Source organism: Martes martes, assembly GCF_963455335.1.
Source record: "Martes martes genome assembly, chromosome: 1".
Taxonomy (NCBI): Eukaryota; Metazoa; Chordata; class Mammalia; order Carnivora; family Mustelidae; genus Martes; species Martes martes.
In genome coordinates this window covers 167,585,150-167,597,747 of record NC_137888.1, presented here as the reverse complement: position 1 = coordinate 167,597,747, position 12,598 = coordinate 167,585,150, and positions in this window count along the sequence as shown.

Sequence of the window (12,598 nt, the reverse complement as noted above, 5' to 3'; positions counted from 1 at the left end):
CAACATCATCAATTCCCTACAATTTCCTACTCCTCCTTGACCTAGAAAAACAGACCAGCAGAGAAATGTCATCCCATCTGGAGTGACAGAGAGCTCTGGGAAATATTTCACTTTCTCTAGCTCTTAAGGAAGCCCTGGGAGAAGAAATGAAAAAGGCAGAACAAGCAAGGCAATATGCACTTTACAGCAGTCACTGGCTCTAAGCATGTCCCAGCAGGACAGATCATTCTGTGGCTGAGAAGACTGAGGCTCAGAGAAGGAAAATGACTTGCCCTAAATCTCACAGGAGAGTTGTAGCAGAGCCGCTTATGGTGCAACCGTCCTCTGTCTCCTTTAATCAAACCCTCCATATTTCCTCCTTATCCCACTCCCGTGTGCGCACATGTGCACATATATATATGTACACATAGACACATACACACTTGTAGGGGACTCTCAATGGATGCATTAGAGACAATTTAGAAATACAGAAAACAGCAAGGAAAATGAAAATCATCTGAAATACCAAAATTCAGAAATTACATGTTGGGTGTTTTCTTTTTTTCTATGTATACACAGAATACATGACTAATATATATAGTATACACTTTTAAGCACTGGAATTTAGTGTAAATACCGATTTATAATTTCTTTTGCTCATTTACTATATTATGAAGTGTATCTACCAATATTCTTCCAAAACATTTAATAGCTTTAAAATACAACATCATATATATGGACCATATTTATTTAACTGTACCACTATTGATGATCTTGAAATTATTTTTATTATTTTGCAATTTAATTAACAAGGTGATGGGCAACTTCCACATCCAGCCAAAGTGGAGTAATAGAGATCAGACTTATTCTCCTGCCTGATAAAAAGTTTTTAAAATATGCAGAAAAGGGGGGGCGGTTAAAGCAGCAATTATCAAGAAACTGGCCCTGAGGTAATGAAGGATACTGATCCCTAGGAAGTGGGAAACCACCAAGGGGAGTGAGAGTGTGGGCTGCTCCAGCTTGCCACCCAGAGAGAGTTTTTGGGTCACAGTGCAGGGATGGGGAACCCAAGCAGAGCTTGCTGAACTCCCTGAGATGAGCAGATGCAGCTGGGAGTCCAGAGAAACCAGTTAGACAGAGACACAGAGAGATTTCTGCACAGAGAGCAAGCCCTGGAGACCTGCAGAGGGCCTGTCTTGAGTCTTCAAGAGAATATTAATTAGCACATGTAAGAATATTAGATGCTGTAGAAAGAACTATGAAAAGATTAGAGGTAACAGTGCCCAGCATTCATGTACAGCTGGAAACTTATTTCCACAGCTGGTCATAGCCGATTCCCACCAGCCAGACTGGAAATATTCGTAATTCACAGGGCATTCAGCACAGCAGTCAGGAAGGTCTTGACTCAATACTGGGGAAACCAGCATTAGACTGAGCCTTGTTCTGAACCCACCAAAAAAAAAAAAAAAAAAAAAAATCTTAAGACCCAAAAGAATCAAATTGTTTCCAGGTAACTCAAATGCATCCCAGAAAAATGATCAAGATTATTTATAAGGACACAGAAACATTCAGGACCCAACAAGGTAAAACTCACGATATCTGGCATCCAGTAAAAAATTACCAAGCAGGCAAAGCATTAGGGAAACACAAGCTATAATGTAGAATTCAATCAATTAAAACTGATCCAGATATAATACAGATGTTAGAATGAGTACAAAAGTTCAATAAAACAGTTATTATAACTGAATTCCCTGTGTTCAGATAATTAAGTAGAGACATAGCAGAGACAAAAAAGATCTTAATCACTTTCTAGAGATGAAAACTAAAACGTCTGAGGTGTAGAGTACAGTGGGTACAATTAAAGACAGAGAAGAAATTGCAGAAAAAAAGATTAAATAACTTCAAGTGTGGAAATACAAGGTATATAAAATAAAACACGGAGAGAAAAAAAATTGTAATGACAAGAACCAACAGTGAAATATGGGACAGTTTTAGTATACATGTAACTGAAATCCTCAACAGTAGAGAGAAGGGGGGACAGAATAAATAATGGCCAAACTTTTCTAAATCTGATGAAAATTATGAACCCTCAGATCCAAGGAGCTCAACAAAGCCCAAGCGCAAGAAACATGAAGGAAACAACACGGACACAGACTGTCAGAGGCATACTTTGGAGATACTGAAGTTTCAGTTCCATGCCATCACAGTAAAGTGACTTAAATGAATGTTTTGGTTTCCTAGTGATATCAAATGTATGTTTACTCATCATTGTCTATTAAATGTGCAACAGCATTATGCCTAATATATATATGTGTGTGTGTGTGTGTGTGTGTGTGTGTGTATACATATCTTAATTTAAAAATATCTTATTGCTTCATCAAAAAATTAAAATTAGAAATACCATGCAATCCCTTAATTCCACTACTGGGTATTTACCCAAAGAAGACAGAAACACTAATTTGAAAAGACAGAGATTTACATACCCCTATGTTTATTGCAGATTATTTACAATAGCCAAGATACAGAAGCAGCCTGTGTCCATTGTCAGATAAATGAATAAAGTGTGATATACATATACACACACATACATACATACATATAATGGAACATTATTCAGCCAAAAAAAAAAAAAAGATGGAGATCTTACCATTTGCAACAACATGGATGGCCTTAGAAGGTATTATGCTAAGTGAAATAAAGACAAATACCATAGAATTTCACTTATATGTGAAATCTAAAACAAACAAAAAAATGAACAAACAAAAAAGCAGAAACAGTCCCGTAAATACAGAAAACTGGTGATTGCCTGAGGGAAGGGGGCGATGGGTAAAATGGGTGAAGGGTCAGGGAGATACAGGCTTCCAGTTGTGGAAGTCACAAGGATGAAAGGCACAGCATAGGGAATATAGCTAATGATCCTGCGATAGTGTTGTATGGTGACAGATAGTAGCTACACTTGTAGTAAGCACAGCACGACATAGAGAGATGTCCAATTACTGTGTTGTACACCTGAAACTCATGTAACATTGTATGTCAACTATACTTCAATTAAATTGCAAAAAAATGCTAACCATCATCTGAGCTTTAACTGAGATATAATCAATGATCACAGATCACCATAACAAATAATAATGAAAAAAGGTTGAAACGCTGCAAGAATTACCAATATATGACAGAGACACACGGTGAGCAAATGCTGTTGGAAAAATGATGCTGATGTCTAGTTTAGTACAGTGTTGCCACAAGCCTTCAATCTGTTAAAAAAAAAAAAAAAAAAAAAAAAGGTAATATCTGGGGCACCTCGGTGGCTCAGTCGTTAAGTGTCTGCCTTTGGCTCAGGTCATGATCCCAGGGTCCTGGGATCAAGCCCCGCATCAGGCTCCCTGCTCCACGGGAAGCCTGCTTTTCCCTCTCCCACTCCCCCTGCTTGTGTTCCCTCTCTCTCTGTCTGTCTCTCTGTCAAATAAATAATAATTAAAAAATACTTTAAAAAATGTAATATCAAAAAAAAAATGTAATATCTGCAAAGTCCAATAAAGTGAAATACAATAAAACAAAGTATTCCTGCATTACACTCAAATCCAATAAAAAAAAGAGAAAATCTCAAAAGCAGACAGAAAAAAAGACATGTTACATATAGAAGAGCAGATAAGGATGGCAGAAACTTTCTCACAGGAAGCAAAGCAGGTGAGATGACAATGGTGAATATTTTAAGATACTCAAAAAAAAGTCAACCTACAATTCTATGCTCAGATAAGATTCCTTATAAAATTGAAAAAGACATCCAGGTTGGAAAGGGAGAAATAAAATCATCTTGATTAGCAGACTACATGATTCTCTACATAGAAAATCTAGCAGAATCTACAAAAAAGTTACCAAACTAGTAAGTTCAGCAAGATTGTAAGATACCTGATCACAACACAAACATAATTCTATCTCTGTAAGCTACCAATGCACAATCTTCTCTAAACTGAAATTTAGAAAACTATACAATTAACTCTTACAACTCAAAGATTAAAAAATTTTTAAATAGGCAAAGAATCTGAACAGACATGTTTCCAAAGGAGACACAGATTTGGCCAGTAAGCACTGGAAAAAATGCTCAAAATCATTAGGTACTGGGGAAATGCAAAACAAAACCACAGTGAGATACCACTTCACACTCACTATCATGGCTGTAATAGACAAGACAGATAATGACAACTGTTGGAAAGAATGTGGAGAAACTGGAACCCCAATTCACAGCTAGTCACCTTGGAAAATACTTTGGCGGTTCCTCAAAATAAATTAAACAGAGTTACCATGAAATCCTGAAATTCCACTCCCAGATATATACCCAAGATGAATAAAAACATATGTTCACATAAAAACTTGTACACAAATGGAACATTAATTCATAACAGTCAAAATGAGTAGAAGAAACCCAAATATCCATCTGCTGATGAATGGATAAACGCCACATGCAATGAAATATCACTAAACAGTAAAAAGAAATGAAGCTCTGGTATGTGCTACAGCATGATGAACCTTGAAAAACTTATGCTTAGTGAAAGAAGCCAGATGGAAAGGGCCACATATGGTATGATTCCACTGATATGAAATGTATGGAATAAGGAAATAGACCAACAGGCAGTAGATGAGTTGTTGCCTGGGGCTGGGAAGGATGGGAGCGTTGTGGGTAAGAGATAAGGAATGAAGGGACAATGAAAATGTTCTAAAATCAATTATGGCAATGGTTGCCTACTCTGCATAAACTAAAAGCCACTAATAGTATGTTTTAAGTGAATGAATTGTACATTAAATGAATTGCATCTCAAGAAAGCTGTTTAACAAAGTTAGTCTCCAAGAGGTAGGATTCCCGGGAAGTGGTCCTGATCCTTGTACAAATCTCCATGGAATCCATGGACACGACCCAGTTGATATTCCCTTTGTTTCAACCTCTTTATCCCTCCTCTTCCCTCCATTATAAGTCTAAGTCTAGATACCAGTAACCCACCTACTGAGCCCACAAGTAGGTGGGTGGCAGCTTCAGGATGTCCTTACTGGTGCCTCAAAGAAACTTGCCAGTAGTTCCTCAGAGCAGGAGCCCTTTCTCTCAAACCAGCAACAAGACAAGACTCTCAGACTGGCCAAGGAAATTGCATGTCACCAGGATACAGGCAGCCCCAGAGCCACTGTGTGTCCTCTCTGAAGGTTCCAGGGACTCTTCCCACCTTTGAGCTGTCCAGCCTCAGAGGCTGCATTTTTTTGGGCCTGCTTCTAAAGTACCTGAAACCAGTTCCTTCCCTTCCTGGTTGACAGCTGAGCAGGGAAAAGGTTTCTCTGTCCCTTCGCTGAGTGGAGAGCTACCCATCAACTCCAGGGATCCCCCTCAATATGAAGCAGGTCTGGACATTAGCTCTCATTTCGCAAGGGAGGGACCCATGAAGAGTGTCCAGCTCAGGAACGCCATCTGCAGCCCTGACCTCCACCCTTCTGAGGACGAGGAGCCTCTGGTCTCTGACTGGAACAGCCCCACAGCTGGGGTGTGCCAGACCAGGAAGGACGTCAGGTGATGGAGCTTAACTCGGAAGCCTCCAGCTCACCCTTCTTTTACCACCGGGGAAGCCAAGGCCTTGAGTGACTGTTGTTCAAGATCCTCTTCTGCAATTCCTGCCTCCTTCCCTGCCATCTCAAGGAAGTAGAAGAAAGACCCCCTTTTGGGACTCGGGAAAGCTGTGCCCCTGAAGTCAGCAGAATGTAGGCAGAGGGACAGCTTTCCACCTCCCTCAGATGGCCACTGGGGGCTGGGGTCCTTTATGAGAAGAGTGGTCCCTCCATGTCTCTCCCCCTTCCTGCTCAGCTCAGAACAAAGAAGACAAAGACCCCCAAGCCCAGGAGGGTGGCGCCAGCAGGCCAGGAAGCAATTGGTCTCCTTTCAGGGCCTATGGTTGTCTGCAGGGGACAGTGGAGGCCCCCGAGAGGCTGTCCCAAAGGGTCCGTGTTAGTTCTCTTCAGGCTAGAAAGACGGGGCTACTGGAGCAAAGCTGATGGAGGGAACACCCCACAATGGGGTGTCCTTATGATCTTAAGCCAGGCAATGAAAACATTTTCCTTAATTTAGGGGCCAACTTTTACTTAATGGGAGACCAGAGATACAATATCCGTGCCATCCTGAATACCAAATATCTCTCATGAAGTTCCTGCCCCTTGCCCCCAGGATTATTCTAATCGTATTGTTTTCTGTGAACTGTGCATGCTATTCTAATTATCTTCCAACCTGCTTGTCTTTCTACCAGACTGAGTTCCTCATGCGCAAGGATGGTGCCTTATACATCTTTGTATTCCTAGTGTTAGGAAAAAGCACCTCCCAGAGGAGGCCTGAGATAAAGTTGTGCTGAACTATGTGCAGAGCTGGGGTTTAGACCGAGCCTCACCCTGTCCACGTCCAGTATCATTCTGCTCCATTGGAAACCCTTGGACAAGCAGGGTGTCAGGGCTGCAGGGAAGCACTGGGCGTGATTTCTACACTATGGTCTGAGGCTCCATCTACCCAAGCCTCTGTCTTCCCTCCCCCCTCTGACAGGTGCCAGAAGGCTCTCCCAACCTCGTCTTGCTCCCTCACCTTTCACCCCTCTCCGGTGTTTCCTCAATTTAAACTTCTGGCCCAAGTCTCTCTTGGCATCTGCTTCTAGGAAAACCTGAGCCAACAGAGTGTGAGCTGGGGGTTCTCAGAGCAGGGATCTGGCTGGGGCGAGGGCAGGGTCGGGGCAGCAGGCATTTTCCAGGGAGTCCTAAACTTCCCATTCCTGACACTCTGAAGAGGCCCAATCAGGCCATTTGATTTCCTCACCAGTTTGATATGGTTATAAATCTGGAGGTCTACAATGTTTTTTTTTTTTAAATGAATCACATTATCCAGGGGGTTAAAGACATGGTATTATTGGCTGGCAGAGAAGAGACAACACTCATGACAAGTGCCGCCTTGTAGTTCACTCCCTTCTAAGTAATCTTCCAGGGGAGCTGAATGGACAGCTCACATAGATGACATTGAACCCGATGGTGCCTAATCTATCCTAAAACCCCCAGCCATTACCATACCAGAGTCAGGCACCCTCCTGCAAAACTGAATCGGAAACAATCTACAAGATTGGGTTGAAGCTCAACCCAGCAGATGGGGAATCCCATCTGCTATATAGTCCCAACTCAGTTCTTCCTCCTCCTGCAAGAGGGGCATAAGAGAGGCCTTGGGAATAAAATCTGAATCTTGAGACGGTGCATGGGTGGCTGACGGGAGGGTTAGGAAGAGCTAGGCGGGCCTCAGGGCTTGTAGGGAGTGGCCTGAGAATCAGGTGAGAATACAGGCACAGCTGCCTCCAGCAAGTGGGGACACTTCCTATCTTAGCTCTTCTAAGACAGGTGACATGCCTGAGGGATGGAGACCAGGGACCGATTCCTCACCTGCAACCATCAATCCCACTGCTTTGACCGAAACAAGACGATACACAATACCTAGAGGGAACTGACAACATGAAAACCAAGTAACAACAGGGTGTTAGCCAGGGAGAACAAAGCCTTCTTACACATTTCCCACACTGCCTTAGTTACCAAGATACTTGAAACTAAATTCAGCCAAATGCCTTTACCTCTGTTCCTCTCTCATCAGGTCAATTACCACATTACCGTGCCCAACTCTGTAAGCACCAAGGCGAAGGTAGAAATGTTTAGGTACATGGCCCAGAGTTGTGACATTACACCCCCAGCCCTCGGGGCAGCAGCTTTTGGAAGGGGAGCACTCATTGATACTTTGCTTGCTAGTTGTGCTTTTGTGTGTTTTTTCATACAGGAAAATTGTCTTTTTTCTTTCTTTGGTGTACACAGTTCTGTATGACTTGGTCTGTGTTGATGAGCGTGGACCCCACATGGCACAACCTACTTGCCCTGTCTTCTTAGTGACAGCACAAGCCCCCAGCACTAGCCTGAGCAGTCTGAGGAAGTTCTGTGCTGACCCAGACATTCACAGGCATCTAAGAATATACTCACTCATCCAACAAATATTTATTGCTATTTTGATACTAATTTTTGTCATATGCCATTCATTCTGACCCTTATAAAGAAAAACTAGATGAAGGATTAATAGTCTAGGTCAGGCTCCACGGGGTCCTTTGTGATCTGTATGCCCTGTTTGGGGGAGCAGACACTCTGGGAGTCTTTGCATCCGAAAGTGACAGTGTGAGCTGTACAAAGATTTCCAAGCTTCATGTTTAGTCCCTTCTCAGTTGGCCAGGTTGTGGTCTTGGTACTTTCTGTCTCCTATTTTTATTATGCAGACACATATTCATACCTTTTCCCCCTCATCTCAGATCCTAAGTTTCTGTGAGTCAAAGGGCCAGAGCCTATAATCATTTGGAAAGAAGAAGTTGAAAGCAGTATTTAGACTCAAGATATTAAAGTGGCATGAACTATCAAAATCCTTGAGCCAGGAATGCCTGGGTGGCTCAGTTGGTTGGGCTACTGCCTTCGGTTCAGGTCATGATGCCGGGGTCCTGGAATCGAGTACGCCATCAGGCTCCTTGATCGGCGGAGAGCCTGCTTCTCTCGCTGCCTCTAACTGCCACTCTGCCTGCTTGTGTGTGCGCTCACTCTCCCTCTCTCTGACAAATAAATAAAATCCTTAAAAAGAAATCTTTGACCCATTAAGTTCACTTCTAGGAATTTATCATATACATACACACAAACACACAATTTGCGCGCGCGTGTGTGTGTGATTTTAGCAAAATTTATAACAAAAATAGAAAAATAGAAATTGAAAATAGAAATTGAAATTTCTTTTTTAAAAATTTTTTAATTTTTTTATAAACATATAGTGTATTATTAGCCCCAGGGGTACAGGTCTGTGAATCACTAGGTTTACACACTTCACAGCACTCACCATAGCACACATCTTCCCCAATGTCCATAACCCCACCACCCTCTCCCTACCCCCCTCCCCCTGGCCCCCCTCAGTTTGTTTTGTGACATTAAGAATCTCTTAAGGTTTGTCTCCCTCCCGATCCCATCTTGTTTCATTTATTCTTTTCCTACCCCCCCAAACCCCTCATGTTGCATCTCCACTTCCTCGTATCAGGGAGATCATATGATAGTTGTCTTTCTCCAATTGACTTATTTCGCTAAGCATAATATCCTCTAGTTCCATCCACGTCGTCACAAATGTCAAGATTTCATAGAAATCGAAATATCTTTCAATTGGGAGGTGGTTTAGACATTTGGAACAACCAGCCATATGTGCAATCCTATGCAGTCTTTAAAAAAAGAGGATACTTTAGTAAATGATATTTAAAAGGTGTAATATTAGGAGAAAAAGCAAGGTACAGAACAGTGGATATAGGATGCTATTGTTTCTGTGGAAATATAAAGGGGGGAGGCTACATATTTTCTTGCATGTGCAAAAAATATTTCTGAAAAATCCACTGGGAGAGACTGGTTGGCTCCAGGGAGGGGTACTCAATGTCTAGAAAATGGTGGTGGCAGAGAGATTTCTTTTGTATACTCTTTTTGTACCTTATGAATAATGAACCATGATAATATATTGCTTAAAAATAATTAAAATGTTAAATACACTAATTACAGGCACTCTGACGGTATTTCTACTCTTCCTATAAAAGGGCCATCACTATTCCATGTGTAACTGGACACAAATAATTAAATAGCTATAATATCCACCTGGCCTTTTCTCCAGAAAATGGTAAAGACAGGAATCGGTGTCCCCAAAGACTGATAACACAAATGAACAAGTTAGAGGACTTACTCGAGATCCTACAGTGAGCCAAGAGTGTTTTGGGTTTTTTTTAAAGATTTTATTTATTTGACAGAGATCACAAGTAGGCACAGAGGCAGACAGAGAGAGGTGGGGGGAAGCAGGCTCCTTGCAAGAAGAGCGCCTGATGCGGGGCTCAATCCCAGGACCCTGAGATCATGACCCGAGCCCCAGGCAGAGGCTTAACCCACTGAGCCACCCAGGCGCCCTGCTATGAGTGGTTTTAACAGTGCATTGGTACCCAACCCTTCATCTGTCCAAGTAGAATTTCAGTTCTTACTTTGACCATGTATGTCTGCTGTGTGACCTGGAGAGAAACACTCTTTCTCTTTCCACTGAGTACCTTCAGTTTAACAACAATGAGGTTGATTTCAAATTCCAGTCTTATGATCTCTTGAATAAAAAACGTAAAATAATCTCAGGCCTTTTTTTATGATCACAACCACAATAATCCTTCAGATGCCCCTTCATCTGTTCCCTGATGACAGCGGATCTTCACTCCCAAGAGCAGAGCTTTGTCTCCAGAACAAAATTTCCGCTCTTCTTGTCACAAAACCTCCAGAGAAAAAGCATGACAGTGTGAACACTTCAAGCTTATTTACTTGTTTTGTTTTGGGTTTTTTTTTTAAGATTTTATTTCTTTATTTGACAGAGAGAGAGAGATCACAAGTAGGCAGAGAGGGGGGAAAGCAGGCTCCTTGCTGAGCAGAGAGCTGGATGCGGGGCTCGATCTCAGGACCCTGAGATCATGACCTGAGCTGAAGGCAGAGGCTTAACCCACTGAGCCACCCAGGTGCCCCTGTTTTTTGTTTTTTTTTTGTAATCTCTACACCCAACATGGGGCTCAAACTCACAACCCTGAGATCAAAACTCACATGCTCCTCAGACTAAGCCAGGCAGGTGCTCCTGTGCTGCACATTTCAATATGACACAGAGACCCTGGGACCATTTATTAAGCCAACAGGAAAGCTATTCACAAAATCCTTGAAGGCACCTAGGAAGACAGAGTAATAGCTTTTAGCATTAGGGGTTCTTATCCATTTTAAGCGAAGATCTGTGTCCAACATGCAGGTCAACGCAAAGATTCAAAGCAAGATTAAGTTTGGGCCCAAAGAAGTAAGACTCTAGGTAAGCTCTACATAAAAACAGAAAATAATAAAAAGAAAAAGGAAAAGAAAATAAAAGGAAAGGAAAGGAAAGGAAATACTTTCCATGACTGAGGTCCTCAACGATGTTTCCTGTAACATTTTTTAGTTCGGAGACTATGTCTACCCTAGAGGACTAGCAAACTTCTTAAAGTCAGAAAAACATTTAGCGTTGTCATCAAGTAAGCTGACAGAAAAGATTACTGTACAACTAAGTAAAGATACACAGAGTTGCTACTGAGTGTCATGATGATTTGGAGTAAGTGACAAGCAGTTCACATACATGATATCGTTGGTGTGATTTCCATCCTGTTGAATCAAGCATTTCTGGGACCGACGTAGAGCACGTAGAAAGGACAGGAGCTGAGGGAAGGAGGAATGGCTGCAATGGCCCCTGAGTCCGCTAACCGCATCTCTCTGCTCTTCAGCAAGGACTCACCCAGTGCCTCTTCAGTGCTAACCCGCTGGCCTCCCAGGCTGCTTGAACACTGGGGGTCCAGGGGTGAGCACCACACAGATACAGTCTCCGGCCTCAGGGGCCTCACGGTCCAGCCGGGGAAGACAGACCACAAACAGCTTTTCATTTTTTGTTGACAAACAGTTTCAAACACCTATTATGTACCAGACACTCTCCTAGGCACAGCAGACACAGCAGGAAACATGACAGCCCCTCTTCCCAGAGCTCACGTGCTGGTAGGGGAAAACAAATGATAAGCAGGCAGGCAAATAAAATAACTTTGGACAGTACTTAGGATGAAGAAAAGAAAGCCAAGCCTGGCACAGAAAGGGACTTGTAGGAAGGGAGGAGAGTGGACAGGGCTCCGGTCAGCCAGGGCGGTGTAAGTCATGGCAAGTCACTCCTCTGAGAAATTTGGGCTTATCTGAAATACATTGGAGGAATTAAAGATCCAGTATCATCTCTGCCACACATGCAACATGTGTATTCTTGGAACATGTCTTGACTTCTGTCTCAGTTTCCCTCTCTGTAAAGTTTTGTTGTAATGATTGAGTTAACACTGACAAAGCCCTTAGAACAGTGGCTGGCAAGCACTGCACACAATGTAATAAACATGAGCTATTACTAACTCCAGTCATTTATATACAGTGATTATCAAGTATTTGGGCTTATCAGGCCATCTTGTTTCATGTTTTCACCACATTTCTGTAGTTAACTTTCTTTTCTGTCTAGCAGTGGTTTGATCAAGTTTCCCTTAATCCCACTGTCTGACTTGAAAAATACTACATTGTTTCCATTCATGAATAATTAGCCCTAAAAATTTAAGAGATCTTTGACTTAAAATGTAAAATAGGTCAATGCCTCCCACCAAGCAATACCAAGGGCCTCAGAATATCTTTAATATTCTGGCTTTCCTTTCCCACAGGCCATGGTACTGTGTAATACTGTCTTTCCACCCTGTTTGGACCATACCACATTTTTCTTTTTCTTTTGGTTTGTCTTTGTTTAGATTTGCCAATGTGTTTGCCAATTTCTTTGCTCAGAACTGCCTTTCGTATCTCACTCCTCTCCTCTGGGTTCTAGTCCCGTCTTACTAAAGAACATCCTTTAGCAAGTGCCCTTAGCCTATCAAAATTTAAGAGTACAGCCCAGGTCTCGCGATCTATTACCTTGCATGAGGAACACACAGGTTTAAACACAACTATCCCCAAATTTATCACG